Genomic DNA, 23,765 nt, shown 5'->3' on the forward strand with positions numbered 1-23,765 from the left:
AACCGCTGTGGCCATACCCATAGGAATCGACAGCAGGATAGCACTGCTACCAAGATATACTTGTAAGCCCCTTCCAATGACAGAGGACTGCTGTGGTCCATGTAAACAGAAGCCAGAGGCTTGTTTGAAAACAGTAGAGGTGTCTGTGGTGGACACGCAAAAGTGGATCCCTTCATATGCTGACAGATGTCGCATTTAAGAACAAAGTCCTTGGCCTGCTTGTAACGACCAGGCCATCAGTAATGCTGGTGCAATAATGAAATTGTAACTGCTACCCCTGCATGTGCAGATACCTGACCCACGTGTGTAGTTAAGATAAAATACTGAAACCACTACGAACCTGCGGTACGATTCGTTCAGGCTGCACAGCCAAACTCTGAAGTTTTTGAATCAAATGAATCAATTGCATTATATTTAATCTTTCTTTCTTCGTAGGTAAACTAACCGTTTTACACTTTTAATCCTAATTTCATCCTCAATTCATTTTACTCAATATTTTACGGTGTATGTTTGTTCACAAAAAAGCTCAGGAATCCGAGGTAAGTTCCACATGCCATGATTTTATTTTGGTAGCCCAATGCATTTCAAGAAATTAAATTCTCTTCGTAAGGGGCATCTATAAACACAAAATGAATATTTTTAGCTAACATGTTTCACTATGTAAAATACTTAATAGCACTTCAGTAACCATAACAACATTAATCGTAGCACTTCAGCAACTATAACACAATTAATCAGTTATGCATCAAAAACATGTTGTCAAGCCTGCTAGAAAATAGTCTGACCCACGTTTAGAAACATTCAAAAACTTTAGGGTTTCCTCATTAATCATACCCCTCATCTGTAGTGCTTCATTTTTCTCTTTTAACAAAACATTTTACCACGATTTTAACATACTTCTAGACGTGAACTATTCTGCTCTTACCATGACTTGCAAATCCCCGTATTTATTAAAAAGAGAGCCTCCTCCCTTATCCGGCTTGTAACCGTGCTCTGGTACAAAGTGAAGTTTTTTGAGAATTCGTGGCTTTCTCTCTTATATTCCCATGACTGGTAAATGACTAATTATTCTTTGCAGGTGAGTGAAAATGGTTCGACTCGAAAACTAAAAACGGACTTCTACCCTTCCCATTCGTTAATCATTTACATGGCACTTCAATTCCCAAAATCCTGTGCAATGTTTTCTCCACTCGTTTTATATCTACTGAGCTCACATTATTGTGCTGATGTTTTCAGTACTTTATAAATGTTCTTTTAAAACAGTCTTTAATGTTCTGAATATCTTCTAGAATCTGTTAGCAATCAGTATATGATTTCTTATTTGATTTCTTATGTTCGTGAGTTAAGATAAAACCCATCCTGCTATCTGTGGCATTACTCTAGCCCCCACTCTGGGAATGTGAGCATATGGAAAGGTTTGTGCATCTTACATGTAGAAGTACTTGAGTCGAAAGCCTTTTGGCAAATGTGTGTTGTTGTGAGCAGCTTTGACAGCTACCATGATGTCTCTGTCTATCCTTGTACTGGAACGAGTGATTACAGCAATCGCAGCAGTGTGAACTGTTGCTTTTGTGGCTTTATCAGCCACTGAATTTCCCTGCAGTGTGTACGCTGCACATTAATGACTCAATGTGTGTATCACATGGGTTTGTGGCAAGCAATCTTTTAACTTTGCCACTTGTTCCCAAAGCAGCTTGTGCAACCCTTTGAGTCTCTGAATCAATTCTGCCTATAATAATGTAGATATTGATTATAAGACTTGGCAGAGTAAAACAAATTGCACACTATAAGTGTGGAGAATCCTTGATCCATATTTTCTAGTGCCCTGAGTTCGGGCAGCTGCGCATTGCAGTCACCAAGTGAATGTGTGTTCGTTTTCTCAGGGTGAAATTCTTCACCATGCATGCGCCCTTTTACAATAGCGAAAGCTGTTGAGTGTTGATGCTTTGACCCTAGGGCAGCCTGGGCAGAACCATCAGTTTAATGATGTATTCATAGCCTTCTAGAGGCATTATTTCATTAGGCAGAGCATATTCTTGGTCGTACAGCAGAAAGGCTTGTGTTGTTAGTGTAGAATCAATCTTATAGTCTACATCTGTTGCTGTGACCAATTTAGCTCATTGTATCCATCATGGATTTAGTACCTTAGTGTTTGAACTGCTTGCTGGTAAGGGCCTCTAAGGTCGGTACTGAGGTAACGACAATGATGCGTTTTCCCTGAGCTAGGATTTCTCTCCCACCACAGCAGTCTGTAATGCTTTCATTATTTTTTATGCAGGTGCAAACCGCATTTCAGCATTGGTATATAAAGGTGATTTATAATCAATTGGTACTATCACATTTTTCTACAATTAGTACTGTCACCTTCATAGAACGTGACATGCGTTTACCCTGATGTTCCTGCGAGGACACATATCGCCAGGTTTGTAGGGTCTACACATGTGTGTAAGTGTTTTAAAGCTATTATGTCAGCTTTTGTGTAACGTAAGATATTTGTATGTTCCTGGGTCCAATGTGTACTGGAAAGATCTGGACGTATTAGGTCGTGGAACGGTTTAACCCATTCTGTGTAATCTGGAATGTAAGTTCTGCCAAAATGGTGAAATCCCAATATGGATTGCAATCTCTTCAACGTAGTTGGAGGTTTAAGTAGCGCACACTTCTTGAACAAGTGTGTCCCAAGGCTTATGCCTTCACTTTACAGCGCATATCTCTGAAAAAGGACATTGAGATGGGCACTTTCTTAATTTTTTTATATTACATTTGTAGCCCATGCGAGCAAACCCCAAAACAATGCAATGTACTCTTGTCAAGTGCTCCAAAGGGTCATCATCCGTTAAGTGAATGTCATCGATGTAGGACAATGCCTGGTAATCAAACATTTCTTGTAGCTCTATTACTCTGGCTGAGAACAGGCTGGAGCTGCTCTTATACCCTTGGGGTAATTAAAAGAACTACCTCTTAGTCTTGAGCGCACTGAATGCAGTCAGATATTTGCTTCAAGGTTCTATATTCTGGCAGAAAAATCCATTCGAGATATCAAGTATTTTTTTATATTTCTTCCGCTCTATGTTGTTCGTTAGTACGGCACTGTGTGCATTTTGAACTTCAAATGTGCGAGTAGTTGTGTTTTAGTGTCTGTAGTCTAATAGTAGACATTATGCATGATCAGGTTTCCTTACAGGGCACAAGTGATTATTCATTGATGAGGTGCAATTTTCTATCACACCTGGTTATTAATTTGTTGGAGAATTTCCCTAGCCTGTTTTTTAGCTTCATGCTTTATTGGGTATTGTCTTTGAGGTTGTGGGATTGTCCTCAGTGGTATTTCATGGTATAATGAACTGTCATCCAACACCACATGGTTGCAATATAACGCAAGTTCTAGCACCCACTGCCTGGTGGAGGAATGATTTACTGATTCTGTAATGAGGTAAGAGAAAGCAGGGAAAATTTCTGTTTCCTTGTTTGGGCACTCCATTAGGAAATCAGGTGGCCAATCCATTTCAGCCAAAAGAATATTATAGCCTTGGTTTGAGTGTTTCCACCATGATATAATCATTTGGCGCTACTCCCACCATTCAATCCATCAGGTTCTGGCAAACTATTGTGACTTCTACCGCGCTGTTAATCATTGTCACTGCCCATTCCCCACTCAGAAGCAGAGTCCTCAATATCCAGGGCATGCCTGACCCTGAGTCCGGCTACCTTCATGAATTTAGGCTTGGAAGGCTTCGTTTTTTCTTCCTGTTGAATTATATAGTTGAGTGTTGTGACTCTTTTTTTCAGTTTCAAATGCTCTTCCGATCTGCACTCTGACTGTCCACCTCTCTCCAAACATTTATCGGATGAATTATGAAAAGAATGAGACAAACGGGTATCGGTATCCTGATATCTGTCAGGCGGTCTAATATTATCACTGTTTTGCAGGTTATAGTGTTTTTCAATGGTTTCCTGTTGAGGAGACCCACCCTGTGATTTACTTTTGTCTTTGTTTTTCATATTCTCCCACTGCTTCTTTGTAGAAGAGCCGGGTGCTTGCTTAGAGTTATCCTTTTCAGAATTACTCTTCAATTGTGGTTTCCCATGTCTGGCTCCTAAATTCTCTCCCCCCAGCGTAGCATAGGATTCTTTGATAATTTTAGGTAATTTGAGGTCCTGCTGTACTGTTAGGTTAGGTTGTCGGTATGCACAGATTGAGAGGGTATATCAACCCTGGGACTACCATTTCCTGCTTACCTCTAGCCCCTGTATATAGATTTGCAGAAAAGTGACATCAGAGTCTTACTAGAATCCAAACTCTGATGTAGTATGAGTCATAAGATAATTGGTGAGGCTATTATCAGAGCTCTGATAGAATGAAAATGCTATCACCTCACTGCTTGGTACCAAAAGGAACAAGTGGATTTCTTTTTATAGAACAAGTAGATTTTTGAAGCACCCCGTCCTCTGACCAAGTAGATATTTTATAGAATTCCACATGCACATTACACCATCCGTCTTCACCTATCTCATAACCCCATCAATGCTTTGTGTGCCCTATATACTTTGTTTTATCCAAAACATATGCTTCTCCTTACTTGCAGCAAGCTTAGCTTCATTCAAGGTATACTACACCTGATGCATGAACCTGCAGTGCTCCAACATATTTGTCTACACACCAAGACATCACCCAGAAAGTACCCCACTTTTGGAACAACCTTAAACAATCAGTGCGACACGTCATCTGCAGAGATTGAAGCAAATCTGTATGCCATCCTCAAAAGTAGTTATGCCCCTCAGATGTTTTGAATGAAATAAGATACCTTGAATGGGGATGTAATGTTATTAAAAAGTTTAAAAGATCTAACTTGCTAAACAACTTTGCTCCTCCCATCTCATTTATGTTATGGTGGGAGAACTTGTCAACCATCTTGTAGTTGTCCACGTCTCTGAGGTTGACAAGGTGTCTTACCCCACACACTCTCTTTAAGTCCGCCCATCCCTCAATTTCATTCTGTTGGCTTCAATTTCATAAGTAACCAAGACTTGATCAGAATGATCGGTCCACTCCAATAGCATTTTACATTTCTTTATTACGTACACACTTCTCCACATTTTATACTCCTTGAATGCCAGACTGGCCTCAAAATACCCTAAAATAGGTAACTTCATTCTCCATTACTTTCAGGATTATTATCTTGGTTGCACTTTGCTTGTGTTTGCTTTGTTTGCCCTAAGTTGGCAGGGTATGCCCACACATGGGTCCCTTGCTCACTTTGCCACTGGGTTCGAGCTAGCCTTGCTGATGAGGGCTGTTAGCCCGAAACCGGTCCCAGGATGCTTGTTTCGGGTCCAATGAAGACATGGCTTGGCAGTTCGAGCTGGACTGTTTCGCTGAGGCACAGGGTCAAGACTGATTTTCATATATCTGTGTCTGAACTGGGGTGGCAAAGTGAGCTAAAGAACGATGATGGATTTAACCCAGATCTGTGACTGGGGGTGAGTGTCTGAAAAGTTTCAGCACTCCGTCCATCATTTCCATGTGTTTGCTTTGCACTTTGCTTCTACCACAAATCTAGTAAAGTTTTTTCCTCTCCCACTGGTACCATACGCATTCGCAATTAAAACCTCATCTTTATCGCTTTATCCATCTTCCCTGTTTTAACATTGTTCACTTTTCCTGTCATTTTCAAACATGGTCCTGTACACTAATGAAAAGTACTGCACCTTCTAGCACTTGAAACACTTCACCTTGATGGCAAGTCATTTTCCAGGCAGCTTTGCATGAACACATTAGCAACATATTTTGGTAGCGAGAACCATTTCGTTTACCGCCTCATTGGATTTTTTTCTTCATTGCCTTTTTGCATAATTTTTTATTTTTATTGATATAATTTGTCTTTCAGTTATTTAGAGGTCTTCTTAATGCGCTTGGCAGTGCTAACAGCTTTATCTTGTTAGGGTCCTCCTTCACATACAGCCACCTTTTCCTGAATCTCAGTCATTCGACCCCTCGCAGTCCGGTTTCAGAGCCAACCACAGCACCGAGACCGCCCTCATCGCAGCCACCAACGACATCCGAGCCCTGCTCGACAACGGGGAAACAGCAGCACTCATCCTCCTGGACCTCTCTGCAGCGTTCGACACTGTCTGCCACCGCACCCTAGTCCAACGCCTCAGCAACATCGGCATCCAAGAGAAGGCACTGGAGTGGATCACCTCGTTCCTCGCCGGAAGAACGCAGAGAGTCCGCCTCCCCCCGTTTCGATCCGAGGCCACCGAAGTCATCTGCGGCGTACCGCAAGGATCATCACTCAGCCCCACCCTCTTCAACGTCTACATGAGACCTCTTGCAGCCATCGCACGCCAACACAACCTCAACATCATCTCCTACGCCGACGACACCCAGCTGATCCTCTCCATCACCAGAGACCCCGACACCGCCAGAACCAGCCTACACGAAGGGATGAAAGACGTCGCCGTGTGGATGAAGAACAGCCGCCTGAAACTGAACTCAGACAAGACGGAAGTCCTCATCCTGGGACCATCGCCCTCCGCCTGGGACAACTCCTGGTGGCCCCCAGCCCTGGGCACCACTCCCAAGCCAACAGACCACGCACGCAACCTGGGCTTCATCCTGGACTCCTCCCTCTCGATGACCAGACAAGTCAACGCCGTCTCCTCGTCATGCTTTCACACCCTACGCATGCTTCGCAAGATCTTCCGATGGATCCCGACCGAAACCAGGAAGACGGTCACCCAGGCCCTCGTCACCAGCCGACTGGACTACGGAAACACCCTCTACGCCGGAACCACAGCCAAACTACTGAAAAGACTCCAACGAATCCAGAACGCCTCCGCCCGACTCATCCTGGACATCCCCCGACACAGCCACATCTCCGGCCACCTGAGGGACCTGCACTGGCTCTCCATCAACAATAGGATCACGTTCAGGCTCCTCACCCACGCACACAAATCCCTCCACGACCTGGGCCCCAAGTACCTCAACGACCGCCTAACCTTCTACACGCCCACCCGCCAGCTACGGTCTACGAGCCTCGCCCTCGCCGCCGTACCACGCATCCGAAGAGCCACCGCCGGAGGCAGATCCTTCTCCTATCTGGCGGCCAAGACATGGAACTCCCTCCCCATCCACCTTCGGCTGACCCAGGACAATCTCGCCTTCAGGAGACAATTCAAGACCTGGCTGTTCGAGCAGTAGCAGACCCCTTCCCCCAAGCGCCTTGAGACCCTCCGGGTGAATAGTGCGCTATACAAGTGTTATGATTGATTGATTGATTGATTGATTGATTGATTTGTCTTGTTAATCAGCTGACCCCTTATAATTTCTTCCTGCAAGCCTTTAAAGGGGTTTGTGTGTGTGTGTTTTATACTGTGTTTATTTTAACACCACACCTTTCCTTCCATACTTATCACGTTTGACAAAAGAAGGGGCAGGGGTGGGTGTCCTTGTCCCTTGAAGTACAAGTATGGCTGTGTGCAGCTCCTCCCAGTCATCCTGTCAGGATGGCCCGTCCTGTTCACACTTAAGCCCCCTTTATGCCACTGTGTGGAAGGAATGCACCACATCCAACAACAGAGCCACTAGCAGTCATGTGACCCAGGACACTGGCAGAGAGCAAAAATGGTTAGGACAAGAAAATGTCAATTTTCTAAAAGTGGTGTTTTTAGAACTGTGACTTAAAATCAAACTTAACTATTGGAGAGGATTTTAACACCATATCTCTATCTGCTCTTATTCAAAAGCTATCACTTGTGATAAGGTAACTCAATGAGAAAGATGGGCCTGGCAGCAGTAAAAAAAATACCTTTAGTAGTTTTTCACTCTCAGGACATGTAAAACCGAAGTATACGTGTTATTTTTTTAATACAATGCTTCCTGCCGTATAGACCTTCAGGGCCTACCTTAGGGGTTACTTGTATGCATAAAAAAGGATGATTAAGGCATGGCAAAATGTTAATTTTGAAAAGTCGAAATGGTAGTTTGAAATTGCACTACAGGCTGCAGCGGCAGGCCTGAGGCCATTTCTGAAAAGGCTACTTTATTGGGTGGTGCAATGAGTGCTGCAGGCCTATTTGTGCAAAAGAAGCAAGTGATGGACGGAATGCTGGACAATGCAAACATTCACCCCCTGTCACAAGGATCTGGGTTTAATCCATAATTCCTTTGTCCACCACACCACCCCAGTTGGAACGCAGCCATATTCAAATCAATCTTGACCCTGTTCCTTGTGGCAACAGTCCCGCCCGAACTCCCAAGCCAGGTCCTCCCTGGACCGGAAACAAGCATCCCGGGACCAGTTCCAGGGCATCACCCTTCCTCAGCCAGGCTATCTTGAATCCAGTGGTGTATTGAGCACGGGACCCATGTCTGGGCATACCCTTCCCACTTAGAGCGACATATCCAAAAGAAACAAGTGATGGACGGAATGCTGGACAGTTAAAACATTCACCCCCCAGTCACAAGGATCTGGGTTTAATCCATCATTCTTTTGCCCACCACACCACCCCAGTTGGAACGCAGCCATATTCAAATCAATCTTGACCCTGTTCCTTGTGGGAACAGTCCAGCCCGAACTGCCAAGCCAGGTCCACCTGGACCGGAAACCAGCATCCGGGGACCGGTTTCAGGGCATCACCCTTCATCAGCCAGGCTAGCTTGAATCCAGTGGTGTAGTGAGCACGGGACCCTCGCCTGGGCATACGCTTTCCACTTAGAGCGACATATGCAAAAGAAACAAGTGATGGACGGAATGCTGGACAATTCAAACATTCACCCCCGTCACAAGGATCTGGGTTTAATCCATCATTCTGTTGATCACCACACCATCCCAGTTTGGACCCAGCCATATGCAAATCAGTCTTGACCCTGTTCCTTGTGGGAACAGTCCAGCCCGAACTGCCAAGCCAGATCCTCCCTGGACCGGAAACAAGCATTCTGGGACCGGTTTCAGGGCATCACCCTTCATCAGCCAGGCTAGCTTGAATCCAGTGGTATATTGAGCATGGGACCCATGTCAGGGCATACCCTTCCCACTTAGGGCGACGTATGCAAAAGAAACAAGTAATGGACGGAATGCTGGACAATTCAAACATTCACCCCCAGTCACAAGGATCTAGGTTCAATCCATCATTATTTTGCTCAATATTTGTAGCATTTAATTTACATGTCCTTGGTCCATTTAGTACAATTTACTAGGGATTTACAAGTAAATTAAATTTGCCAATTAGGTGTAGACCAATGTATCCATGTTTGAAGGAGAGAGCACAAAGGCTTTTGCACTGGATAGCAGTGGTAAAGTACACAGAGTCACAATACCAACAAAAGGAATTCAACAAAATGGGATGCATAAAAACAAAGTTAGGGGAAATACCAGGGCAAGGATGTCAGGTCTAACACCTATGTAAAGTGGTTCTAAATTGTACGTCTCAAACTATTCACCACCTTCTACGTCCAATTTTCCAACATGGCCGACACCTTTCTAACATACACAATGCTGCGTGTGATTGCTGTCTTTCCTCACTATTTCTAGCCCTGTTATTACTGTATATTGATACTTTTCACTTTCCATGAGTCCTGTATGCATCTTTGATCAAGCTCTTCAAACCACCTGTTAGCTGACTCACAACTTGAGATTGGTGTTAAGCATGACGTTTCCCTCGGCTATGGAAGCTGCAAAATGACCATGCTAGTGAGTTGCTTTGTTCTTTCAGCATGGCATCCTTCTCCCTTGTGCACAGGTAGGGTTCTTTGGGGCACTTGGGCCGCAGCTCCAGAAGAGCGTGGTTGTCTGTTTGTGGCTGCAGACCTACTTGGCTATACAGAACCAGATCTGATTTGGCCGCTAGTGACTCAAGCAAAAATGTAGCCCTTAATGACGCAGGAAAATTTGTATCTCAATAATGAATTAACCTCTGCCATTGGTCGTATGGACCATCGTTCGTCTACAAGGAAAATTGAGACAGAACAATCATTTAAATCAAGCAACTTAGCCAGTGAAGCCCATTCGAGACCTTACAATAATTTCTAGAGAGAGTTGGTGTGAGGTACACAGGGTTTTATTAAGAATTTAATTCAAATTGATAAATGTATGCAGAAATCATTAGTCTTTTAGTTATCATTTTTACAGGTTCTAATAATCCATTAGTCGATATTTCAGTACAAGTTAAAGTACTACATTGGTGAGTATTACAATTAAAATAGAGCAAATGCAACAATTTTGTTCCATAAACGAATCCCCTAATATAGATTAAGCATTAGTTAAGCAATTTTTCAATAAGCATTCAGAAACACAAATGTGGAGGTGTGATGAGAGAATAAAATTATTGAGGCATGAAGCCTTGACATTCAAGAAATTGATACTTTTGTGTTCTGGAAAGTATTCTCAGCTACTAGTCATCAGACATCGCTGAAAAAGAAAAGTGCCCAAAGTGAGTCTCTCCCTAGAGAGGCAAACCCAAGATTCCTAGTATAAGAGTCCTAACCTAACCTAGGAGCACACGCTATTATACATTTGCTAAACATAGTAGTTGCTACATTCCCCGTACTCAGCATCCGTTCGGATTCCTCCTAACCCTGTTAGCAGGTAAATTCCCGGTTTCCTAAGTATTCACAATAAGCCACAACTTCCATCCTTGAAAAGATAATTTGTCCACATCTTGTGATTCGGACAGTTTCTCCGATGAGTCATATTTCCTGTCATCTCCTCTCCTACAGGTGAGAACCTCTGTATCGGTTGTCTAATACATAACAAATACCTATTCACTAGCTAACAGAAGGTATCTGAAAAATAGCATCTGCAGTGGAAGAGAAAAACATCTTGTGCAAAACAACAGTTCAAGGCGAAAAACAGGCCTTTCAGTCTTAATGTATGATTCAATGTTAATATGGCATGAGTAGTTATGATAATTTATATCTGCACCTTATAATTTCTTTTAATACTTGCAAGGCCTAAACATGGTTACCTGCTACAAAATTGCATTTATTATACATATGTCAATTAGCATAACCTTTTTGCACTTATTTAAATGTATTTTGTTTGTAAAATCTAGGAAACATTCGCTCCATCACCCTATTTCTTTTTTCTGACTTGTCAGCATTTTTTTCACCACTAAAACGATGCACCTTTATAGGTAGTAAAGCATCAATTTATTAAAGATAAAGATGATATTTTATCTTACATGACCATGGCAGTGGAACCTCCAGTAGCAGAAACTACATCTTTGCTCAGATTCCAACATAACACTAAGTGGTTGCCCTAGACACCAATCTAATTTTGACATCGGATCATAACAGAGTTCAATCTCAGGGGAGAGTTAGATATTAGATGTCAAAGCAGGGTTGGATGGGGGACCTGCTGGACTTGTAGAAAAAGTTGTAGGAAAACTAGTGAATGATTTGTTGTTTGATGAAGGGATTACCCTGCACTTGTGCTAGACACAAACCATAATGCTAATGCACTTGAAATGTATTTGGTATATAACAGGTTGCATGTGAAAAGTAGACAAAGAAGTGTCTCTCAGTACGAGATGCACAGCAGCCTTCTGGACTGTAAAATCTGTGGAGGTAGTTATTTTGCCATATGCTGTTGCCACAATCAAGTGTTATAGGTATAAAGTTGTTACAACAGTGCCCCTATTCGGATATTTTTGATACAGAAGAATGTGTGTGTGTGTGTGTGTGTGGGTGTGTGTGTGTGTATGTATGTATGTATGTATATTTATATCAAGGTGGAGGGAAGAGGATTGGAGGTCCGTTCAGTTCACCTGGACAGATACGCAATAATCAAAAATAGAATGGACACTGGTATCTATAAAACCATTGGTTTATATTCGAAAACCCTCATAGGCTTCCTGATTTTATCGTTGCGGTATATCTTATTTCCGCCCCATCAGGAGTCGTGGCGTATTCATAGGGTAGTCGATTAACGTGCTGGGTGCCTGCCTCACCCGAGGCTACCTCCGGTACAAATAGAAGTGTCCAGAAATAATGAAAAAGGAGGTAAAAGAAGTGTCTCACACTAGAGTTTATTTATTAGAAAAAGGGGGTCTAGGCACTATCAATAAAAATGAATTACGATATGATGGTAATCGTGTTACTGGATTACCGCATGTCTTGAAGAATGTGTCAACATGTTTCAGCTCACTCAGCCCAGCCGGGTCTATGGAGCTTTCGTCAGGACAAAAAAACACATATAGAAAAAGGTAGAATATCTCACACAACTTGTGTAGTATTGGGTGATAAGTCTGGTCAACTTATACTCAAAATTCCGATGCTATTTTTAGCTCGATGATAGCTTCAACAGGGGTCGGAGAGTCGCTTGTGGTCTTTGCCACGAGGTTCGGCGCTGTGTCCCCTGTGCTGACTCTGCCCCTGGCTAAGTTAGCCATGGGCAGAGTCAGCACAGGGGACACAGCGCCGAACCTCGTGGCAAAGACCACAAGCGACTATCCGACCCCTGTTGAAGCTATCATCGAGCTAAAAATAGCATCGGAATTATTGATAGTGCCTAGACCCCCTTTTTCTAATAAATAAACTCTAGAGTGAGACACTTCTTTTACCTCCTTTTTCATTATTTCTGGACACTTCTATTTGTACCGGAGGTAGCCTCGGGTGAGGCAGGCACCCAGCACGTTAATCGACTACCCTATGAATACGCCACGACTCCTGATAGGGCGGAAATAAGATATACCGCAACGATAAAATCAGGAAGCCTATGAGGGTTTTCGAATATAAACCAATGGTTTTATAGATACCAGTGTCCATTCTATTTTTGATTATTGTGTATGTATGTATAGGCAGAAACCGCTTTTGCTTACAATAAGAATTTCCAGGAGTCCCAAGAAGCGTTTGGTATATAGGCAAAAGCCAAGATTTATTTCAGTGATGTAGATGGGGTGTAGACTAGGGAAGGTAAGCAAGAAGGAGTTGTTCCACAGAGTTTAATTAGCTGTTAAGTAACCAGGTATCATTATTCCCATTATGTTTGAAAAAGAGAGAACTTGCATCTAAGTATAAGTGCCCTCGAATAAGGAGAAGAACTGCACCGTGAGATTTTATTGTTGAGGTATGAAGAGATGTTGTGTACATTCAGCATAAGAGCAGAGTGTGGGTCTAAATTAACTGATCAAGAAAGTAAGGGGGTGTTCAGTTATTAAACCTTTGCGTGCGTCGGACGGCCAGGAGCCGTCCGACGCACAGTGCTCATGTGCGCCGGACAGCTACCCGCCATCCGCACACATGGCACTTGAAATCCCTCTGGTTTGGTCATCAGAGGGATTTCTTTCAGCCCTAAACAGCCTCAAGAGCTGGGGAAGTACTTCCCAGGCTCTCATGGCTATTTGGCTCATCTCAGGGAAATGACAATCATTTCAGTTTCACTTTCTTTGGGCTTGTGGGGATAGCTCAGCCCCCCAAGCACATAGAAAGAGTGGAGCGGTATCATTGAAAAGGAAAGAATCTCCCCTTTCCAATGGTACCCTCCCTAGCAGATCACTGCTTGGGGATCACATCAGGAGGGCGTTCACCAAGAAGGTAGCTACCCCGTGGACCCCAGGGAGAACGGAGCGGCCCCTCGAGCAAGGGCATTTGCTCCCCCCAATTCTTTTGTGGCATATTCAGTCTTTCTGTCCCCACCCCGGGATATTAGCCCCCAATATGCCTCCCGCGCCAGGGATTTATATTTGGTGAACATTTAGGGGTGGGGACTGTCCGAGATGGGCATGCCAAAGCCCCCACCCCCACAAAATTCCACAGTCTTTCAGCTGCACTGGGAGGCAGATGGTGGCAATAGGCCCCGATCTGACCCCGGGGGGGGGGGGCAAAAAGCATACTAGGCACTATGGATTTTTTTAAATGTATATAGGGATGGAGGCTGCCCAAAATGTGCATGTCAATGCCCCCACCCAGAATTCCACAGTCTTTCTGCCCTCCCAGGAGGCAGATAGGGCCAATCGCCCCTCAGGGGACAGAAAGCCCACCAGGCACCAGGGATTGTTGTTTTTTTTTTATACATAGGAGTGGGGCTTCCCAAAATGGGAATGCAAATGCCCCCAACACCGCCCCCCCAAAAAATTGCCGGTCTTTCTGCCTCCCTCGGCAGAAAGTCCCTGATCTGCCCCCGGGGGGGGGCAGAAAGCCCACTAGGCATCATGAATTTTGTTGTTTTATTATATGTAGGGGTGGGGGCTGTTGAGTATGGGCATGCTAATGCCCCCACACCCAAAAAAGTATTTTTCCCCCCCACCCCCCAAGACAGTTCGGGGCAATAAAAGCCCACTAGGCACCAGGGATATGTTTATGGGCATGCCGGTGAGAACCCCCATATGCAAGCGTTGCTCCCTTTTTTAGGGACACATTTTGGCTGTTTCAGTGATATTTTTAGTCTCATGTGCACCCAAGCGGGGGCAGAAAATCACTAGAAACCAGGGAGAGTTTGTGTGTGTGTAAACCGGAGTTTGGCTGATGGTCTGCGTGTACTGACCTTTGGCTGGCATTTTGCTGGCGGTGTGTGTGGACCTGCACTACACTAATGGCGTGTGTGGACACGCACTTGATAACGGAGTGTGTAGATTGGTGCTTGCCTGGTGGTGTGCATGGAGTGGATCTTGACTGGTAGTGCAAGTGGACTGGTTCTTGGCTGGCTGTGGGCATGGATGGTGCTTAGCTGCAGGGCCGGGCGTTTTCCCAAGTGGGCCGGAGGGGTTGGAGCCAGTTTTCTGGCCATGGATGCTGGTTTTGTCACTGGAGGCCAGTTTTGCATCAGTGCTGCAATATCCGCTCACAGTAACAAAAGCGGAAGCAGTACTTCACATCCCCCCCCCCCCACCCCCCCCCCAGGGCTGGTTGAGCAGCAAGCGGTATGCGGGCCTGGCGCTTGGCTGGCAGTGTGCGTGGATAGTGGTTGGCTGACTGTGCATGGATGGCATTTGGCTGGCGGTGTACGATGATGGTGCTTGGCTGATGGTGTGCATGGATGGTGCTTGGCTGATAGTGTGTGTGGATGGTGCTTGGTTTGCAGTGTGCATAGATGGCGCTTGGCTGGTGGTGTGTGTGGATGGTGTTGTGCGTGTACTGAGTCTTGGCTGTTGGTGTTACTTGCATGGATCCCCCAGTGTTTTCTTACCCAGAATCCCCTGCAAACCTTACATTTACTTACAAAGTCACATTTTCCTCACATTTCTGTGTGGATAAGCTGTAGGAACATCGCACAGGCACAAATTTCCTACCACCCAGCATTCCGCTTGGTCTCCTGAGAAAAGTGATACCTCACTTGTGTGATTGCCCAAAGTGGCGTCAGACTAAAAAATATATATATATATATATATATATATATATATATATTACCTACTGGCGGTCGCCAGTAGGTATATATAGTTAGGATTTTTTCCCTATGGGATTTTTGAAAATTCTATGTCTAATAACTTTGGCGTTTGTGGACGGAATTGGCTGAAAATTTCTGGAAAATGGAACATTTTGTTTCTGAGGAGCCCCTGAAAATTTGGGGGGGGGTTTGTCAAGGGGGGGCCGAGAAAAAAGGGGGGTCCCAAAACGTGTTTTTAACATTGAGTTTTCCATAGGGCGGTTAGCCTCACTTTTAGCCCGAATGGCTGAATGGATTTGCACGAAACTTGGCAAAATTGTAGGGACTGGTAGCCCGATGTGCCTTTTGTAGGTCTCAATATATGTGCTCCAGTGGATTTTGAGAAATTAACGTTCAAAAAAAGATATATATCTGTAAGCGCGGACCAGGCAGCGCCCCGGTTCGCGTACCTTACGCGTATCGGAACTTCGCGTAGCGAAGCTGATTGGCTCTCCGGTGTCTGTCAACATTCTAAACAGTCCGGAGCGGCCGCCATCTTGTCTCTCGGTAGGATCGAGAGACAAGAGGAGGCCAAAACAAAGGGGGAAATAACTATAAGGGGGCATAGTAGATCCTCGCTGACCCCCTAGGTTTAATGTGGAGGTTTTAAAGGGGCCCCGCGGGGCAAAAAAAAATAATTTTTTTTTTGTTTTTTTTTCGTGGTTAGCGCCCGGTACGCGAACCGGAAAGCGTTCTGGGGAGCGTACTACAATGAAAAATGAATGATAGTCTTTTCAAATGCTGTATGTTAATTAATTGTTGGATTTTTTTAATATTTTTTTTTTCCTTTATCTTCCCAGGGGGTGACCAGGTACGCGAACCGTTGAGCGCCTCGGTTCGCGGACCTTAAGCGTTCCGGGAGTCCACCATTTTGTGTTTCGGTCGAATTAAGATACAAGATGGAGGGCAATTTAATTCGACAGCTTATGATATTTGCTATTAAAAAACCATTGAAATTCACTGAAAAAACCATAGGTTAGAGACCATATATAGTTAGGAATTAGCATTTAAAAAACCTTGAAAATTCACTGAAAAAACCATAGGTTATAGACCATATATAGTTAGGGATTAGCATTTAAAAAACCTTATTTTACTCACACAAAACCATTGAAATTCCATATATAGTTAGTTGCACTAACTATATATCGCGCACCCGCAATCCACTGCTGATGATGTCACATATTACATCATTCATGACATGGTCAGTGACATCACTGATGACATCACTGATGACATCTCAAATGACATCACTGATGACATCACTGATGACATCTCAAATGACATCACTGATAACATCTCAAATGACATCACTGATGACATCTCAAATGACATCACTGATGACATCACTGATGACATCTCATTTGACATCAATGACCACATCACTGATGATATCATTCATGTGACAATACAATGCATCTCCTCACACTTTAATATAACCTCTGTTACACCCAGTGTTAAATACAGAGTATAATTTTTGAAACCATTGACACACCAATACTAGTTACTACATACGCACTCAGTGATTCCTATGTTTACACACACATTCACTCATTTACCCATACAATCATTCATACATACAATCACTCATCTTTACAACACTATCATATGCACTCATACACCTATACAGACTCTCACACTCTGTCACTCATCCATGGAGTTACTCATACACCTAGTCAGTCCTGTAAATAATCAATCACACTTCCATTTTCTAATCTATACAGTTAAACATAGAGCACCTTACATTTTGAAACATATACTAACACATACTTACTCTCTTATACAATCATTGATACAAGTACACATTGATCTGCACAGAGTCACACACCTCCCAGCCAGCCACACACACTCAGTCTCCCATACAAATACTTGGGCAATCAATCAATAACCCATATAGTTACTCATATAGCTACTGACCAACACATGCAGCAGTTTACAGAACAACAGACATAATGATGCACAAATTAAGACAGTTTAGTCACTAACCCATGCACTCAGTGAGACACATTTAATCACTCACTCATACAGTCAGCCATGCCCCTACTAAATCCTTCATCCAGACACTTCTACATCTACTCATTCTTCAATATGTAAAACATATTTAAACTTTACAGAAACACACAGTCACTGGATGATGTCATCAGTGATGTCATTTGAGATGTCATCAGTGATGTCATCAGTGATGTCACTGACCATGTCATGAATGATGTAATATGTGACATCATCAGCAGTGGATTGCGGGTGCGCGATATATAGTTAGTGCAACTAACTATATATGGAATTTCAATGGTTTTGTGTGAGTAAAATAAGGTTTTTTAAATGCTAATCCCTAACTATATATGGTCTATAACCTATGGTTTTTTCAGTGAATATATATATATATCAAACTGCCCTTTTGGACCTGCTTTGAGGCCCCCTCAATCTCTACACATGTTTGGCCCTTCCATGTCATAGGCATACTTCCCTGGACTCCCCAAGGTGTATAGTTTTCAGAAATGTCTGGGTTTGGTAGGTTTCCCTAGATGGCCGCCGAGCCTCGGACCAAAAATGCAGCCCTTTCCTTGCAAAACCAGGTTGTTTTGTGATAGGTAATTGTGATGTCTCCACAATACGTTTTGGGCCCTTGCCTGTTGCGGGTACTTGGCCCACCCGCACAAGTTAGGTACCATTTATATCAGGAAACCTGGGGGAACGCTGGGTGATAGGAAATTTATGTCAGCCCGGTAATCCCACACCTTTCCCACATAGAAACGTGAGAAAAATGAGATTTTGTTTTACCTAAATTTGAGGTTTGTAGGGTATTCTGGTTAGGTAAATGTTAGGGGATTTATGCAAGCCATACCTCCCTAGACTCCCCTGGGTGTCTAGTTCTCAGAAATGTCTGGGTTTGGTTGGTTTCCCTACATGGGCGCTAAACCCGGGACCAAAAACGCAGGTGGCTCCCCTTTCAAAACCAGGTTGTTTTGTTATAGATAATGTTGATGGTTCCACAATCCCACAACTTTCCCACATAGAAACGTGAGAAAAATGTGATTTTGTCAGCTAAATTTGAGGTTTGCAGGAGATTCTGGGTAGGAAAACGTTGGGGGATCCACGCAGGCCATACCTCCCTGGACTCCCCCGGGTGTATAGTTTTCAGAAATGCCTGAGTTTGGTAGGTTTCCCTAGATGGCCGCTGAGCCCGGGGCCAAAAACCCAGGTGACCCCCCCCCTCATCAAAACCAGATTGTTTGTGGATGCACGCAGATTCCAGAACTTTCCATCACAAAAATATGAGGACCCCGGTGAAAGTCACGCAAGCCATCCCATCCTGGATTCCCCTGGTTGTCTAATTTTGAAAATTGTCCAGGTTTGCTAGGTTTCCCCAGGTGCCGACTGAGCTAGGGTCCAAAATCCACAGCTAGGCACTTTGCGAAAAAGGCTCCATTTTCACTAGAAAAATGTGAAATGTCTACGTTGCGTTTCGACCCATTTCCTGTCGATTTGTTATGCATTTCTGTCTTCCAAATGTAAGACAATGTGTAAAAAAGAAGTCACTTTGAAAAATGTCCTATAATTCACATGCTAGTATGGGTACCCACAATTTCAGAGATGTGCAAATAACTACTGCTTCTAAACTCTTTGTTTTGTTCCCATTTCGGAAATGCAAAGGTGTCCTTGATACCTATTTTTCACTCTTAATTTTTACCAAATGAATTGATATATACCCTGAACACAATGAAAACCCATTGCAAGGCGCAGCTCAGTTATTGGCTCTGCGTACCTCGGGTTCTTTATGAACCTACAAGTCCTATATATCACCGCAACCAGAAGGGTCCAGCGGACATAACGGTATATTGCTTTTAAAATTCTGCCATAGTTAAAAGAAGTAACAGGTGAAAATGTTGGCACAAACAGCTGTTTTTTTTCAACTCCATTTCTATATTTTTTTATTACAACTGTTAGTTTCTGTAGGAAAACCTTGAAGGATCTACACAAGTGACACCTTGCTAAATTCAGAATCTTCTCTACATTTCTGAAATGTATAGCTTACCAGGATCTATTATTGCTTTCATATCCATTTCTACTACTAACTGGAAGGAGGTTGAAAGCACAAAAAACTTTTCAAAATAGGCCATGTCCCAGTAAAATGACAAAACTGTGTAGAACATTTAGGTTTTCTGACAAAAGTCTGCCTGTCCCTGAAAGCTGGAAAGATGGTGATTTCCGCATCACAAACCCTTTGTTGATACCATTTGAAGGGGGAAAAAAATATGCTTTCTTCTGCAGCACGTTTTCCCCATTTTTCCAAAAACGTTGCTGTGTTTTGGCTAATTTCTGGGTCTACTCCAGGGGAATCCACAAACCCTTGGTACTTTTTAAACCCTCAGAATGTTGGAAGAAAAGGATACAAATTTGGCCTTGATACCTAATGGGGACAAAAAGTTAAAGGGGCCTAAGTGCAAACTACCCCTAATAGCCTAAAATAACTTAGCACAGGGGGGGATAGGCCTAGCATCGAAAGGGTTAAAGTGAATGGCAGGAGCTTTAGGAAGCACTAGATACTTTGGCCTGCAGTTTGGATAGAAGGAGATGGGATGTAATTTCAATATATCAGAAAGGATATAGGTGACCTGTTCAGTGGCACAGGAACTTTAAGACAAGTGAAGTTTTCAGTTTTACTTTCATGTCCTTTTTCATCGAAACTACAGGTGCTGGGGGGAGGAGCCAAGCTCGCGATCGTAATGGTCGCTCTGTAGCTCGGCTCCGTCAGCCTTCCGGCCTGACTCGCAAATCCTGCCATATATCCTGCCCCGGGACGATGCACTCGAGCAGAGATTGAAACGCAACGTGTTGCTCTTACTCACCGCCTGACCTGGAGGCTCCTACGTGCCGCGACTCAGAAGTTGTGCCCCCTGAGGAACCAGGGCCTCCGCGGTGATGAAGCCGGGGCCTCGCCTATTGGACCCAGCCTGGCATTGTTGTACGCGTCGGCCCCGGCCGAGAGCGTGAGCCGCTGGCGGGAGACCGTTGTGCGAACATTCCGGTGGTCCTGATACGGACTTGCCTTGGCGGCCGTGGAGCTGGTGTGGGGCACGGTGCACCGAGGGCTGCTCGTGTGAAGGGGGCCCCTCTGCCGCGGCTCCGTCCATCCATCCTGGAGCCTCGCGCCCGGGATCTGCTCTTCGACCACGCCAAAGGTATTGCAGGCTGCAACCCGACTTTGGCGGCTCTCCTTTCTGCACCAAGGCTGCCTTAGCGGGACCCCCTTGGTTTCTGTGGAGGTCCGCATCTGAGGCCCTGATCCGGGAGTCGTGGGAGGTGGTGACGAGCCTGACTCCACAAAATGGCGGCCATCGAGATAGACCGTGGATATCCTCCGGACGGCGGACCTGGACTACTGGACTGCACGGGGGCCTGGACATGTGTGCGCGAGCCTACAATCAGCGACGTTCTGGAAGCACTGCGGTCCTTGCATGCGGCCTTGACCCCCATTGCCTCTGGGGTATCGGTGCGGTCCGCCGCCATCTTAGAGGGCCGGTCTCTCACGGTCCCCTCTCGTCTCGGTGATGCTTCTGCCTCACCCCCCTCGGCCGCGCTGAGAACTACTGCCACTGGCCGTCGACAGGTATGCGAACGATTGGCTTCTGAACCTCCTGCGCTTCACTGTTTGGAGTTTGGGGGCCCGGATGTCGTTCTGGGGTCGGATCCTACTCGAGTGTCCGAGAAACATGATGGCTTGCTACATCTATTTGCCTTGATGAGGTCGTGTTTCTCCTCTGCAGGGGAACCCCCGCTTTCCCGAGCGGCGAGACTGAACTCCTGTCTTTTCCTGCCCCTGTTAACACTGTTGGGACACTTGCACTGTATACCCGGACTTTTGATCTTTTGCTTATGGATTGCCCTCCCTGGCCTACGTCTTCATCGGACTATTTTTTGTTCGTGTGATTGCCTTGCACCGAGTTGTTCGCTTCTCGCTGTCGTATGGTGGGAGTTGCATGTAGCTAAGGAAGGCCTGGGGTGAGATACATTGCTTCCGGTGGATTGCTGGTATACATATCCGTGGCGAGCTTCCCCGTGTGCATAGTGCGGTGGGTGACCCCCTTGTACGTTTTATGATGCTCGAGTTGTATCGCTTTCGTCTACATGTATTACGATTGACTGGTTGGGCGGAGGGCTGAGGCCGACCATTTTGTTTTTACTTCTTCACTCCTCCCTCACATCTTTTTTGTCTTCTTATTCTTCTTTTTGTCTCCTTATTCTTTTTCTCTTTCGTGTTTCCTACATTTCGGGTTCGGGATTAGGGCGATAGGCACGCTGCTGGGGGGGTAGGCCGTAGCCTTCTGCAGGGGTGCTGGGTGGGATGGGTTTTCTTTCCCGGTTTATTTTCCTTTGTTCTATGGCCCTTTTGTATCCCTTTATAGGAGCGCCGCGGCTGTCCCTGCTTCCCGTGGTATTATAGGGATGGGGTCTGGATTGCTGCTTCTCTCCTTTTGTGGCTATGCTGCGTTTCAGTGCCGACTCCCATCCCTTCCTTGTTGCTAATACTCCTGCTCTTTCTGTGTCCTTACTACGGGATGCTTGTCTCGGCGCGGCGCTCTTCTCTTTCAGTCTGTATTTTTCTTTTTCCCCCTTTTCTTTCCCCTCCCCTTCTCTTTCTCTCTCTCCCTAGGGTTAGTATGACGGGTTGGCTTTAGTGATGTTAGTGTTCCGGTTCCATCGTCCTATCTCTGCTGTGCTATTGGGTGGTATAGGTGCACACGATGAGTCTACTTGTATGTTGATTTGAATTAACCGCATCTGCTTTCGTACTGATGTAGACTGTAGTGTTAATTTTCCGCATTGCTGCCCCTTTAGTTTTCTTATGGCCAATAGTTTGCTCTGGGAACCTGGATTCATTTATACTGTATCCGAGCCTGTTATACTCCTTATTGTAATATTATAAAAATTAACCTTCCTTCTTCCTGTTTGTGGGCCGTCCAGATTCTCCCCCCCCTTCCTTTTTCGAACTGTATTGACTGCATTTTATCCTGATTGTATCTGTATATTTTTCTTCTGTATTTTTTGGATTGCTCTATTGTATCGTGGCCGGCCGGTCTGGTTGTAGGCCCAGATTTGTATTTCCTTTTTGTACAAATAAAGGTTTACAAAAAAAAAAAAAAAACTACAGGTGCTGTGTTTTTGTCCTTTCTGCCTTGTGTTTGGTTGTGTACAAATACATGTGAGGTACACATGGGTGAGCAGTAACAAATACAGATACATATTATGAAATCGCACATTGAGGAATACTGAAATGTCAGAACACTAGTGTGGAATCAAGAATTCCACTGATCAGAGCAACAAATGTGCGTAAAATACACTTACATCACGGAATATTGTGTTGCAAGACGAAAAGAGACTCATGACTTGTGATTATGGGATTTTGCTTTTGAGGGGATACTCCTTGATCTACTGAATTAACTTGAAAACAGCAAATCAAACGTTTCTGGATATTAATGTTTTTACTTTTACATTTGTTCTTTTTCCTTCTACAGGGTTCTGGAAACGAGCACAGGAAACAACTTCTTTCAAGAGCAGTATACCAAGTCTTCAGTTTCCTGGCAGTCTGCAGATGTTCATCCTCTTTGAAGTGTGCCGAACTGGATAGCATTCAATGGCTTATAATACTTTATTGTTGTGCAATTGATGATGGATATGAGTTATGTGATGAAGGGGTATCAGTTTCATTTTTTAAATGTATCCAGATGTGTTTGTATTAACATTTTAAAGCGTTAGTAAGTTTACACAAGCGGCTGATCTGCAGTGTGTGAAGTTTAGTTTCTTTCAATAAATCCTATTGTACAATATCTTTCTCCTTCTGGCTCCACTAACTTTTCTGCTTTCAAATTGTATGTCTGGCCCACCGTATTTAAAGGATATCACATTTAAGTTATGTTTCCCAGAACAACACTTCTGTATTCGTTATTTCATCATGGCAGGTATATAAAACACACATACATTGTTTTCTAAATATAAGTGAGTTAATGTCACAGTGTCACTACTTAAGTGTAATTCTTAATATGGGCCATCAGTTCATTAACTTCACAGTGCACTCTAAATACAGAAAAAAGAAAATATTTTTCCTACCATTGTCAGACCTATTGCCAGATCCATAATTAAGGACCAACTAGCAACATCAAATGCTAGACTCCTACGTATTCACCATTGACCAGTATTCTGTCTCATGGGTTTGCCTGCAAACCTCTTTGATTCTCATGGTCCATCTACACCTGGATGAGCAATCATGGTTGAGTAGCTCATGAAAGGTGTTGTGATGGTTTAGACAAGATACCGTTTAACTTCATCATTATATTCATATTAAGGATAATCTGTCCAGCCAGACATTTAACTTTGAAAAACAAATTACAATTTGCAATTTCGGAC

General features: G+C 44.2%; 1 protein-coding gene across 1 annotated transcript in view; it reads left to right on the forward strand.

Annotated features, from left to right (window-relative positions):
• Window positions 1-23,188, forward strand: part of BCKDHB (branched chain keto acid dehydrogenase E1 subunit beta) — a 1,266,052-nt gene extending 1,242,864 nt beyond the window's left edge. Inside the window, exon 11 of the mRNA XM_078648121.1 lies at window positions 22,877-23,188. The gene's annotated coding sequence lies outside the window, so the exon portion shown is untranslated. The remainder of the gene's footprint in view (window positions 1-22,876) is intronic.
• Window positions 23,189-23,765: the final 577 nt, after the last annotated feature.

This window comes from Lissotriton helveticus, chromosome 6 (assembly GCF_964261635.1).
Source record: "Lissotriton helveticus chromosome 6, aLisHel1.1, whole genome shotgun sequence".
Taxonomy (NCBI): Eukaryota; Metazoa; Chordata; class Amphibia; order Caudata; family Salamandridae; genus Lissotriton; species Lissotriton helveticus.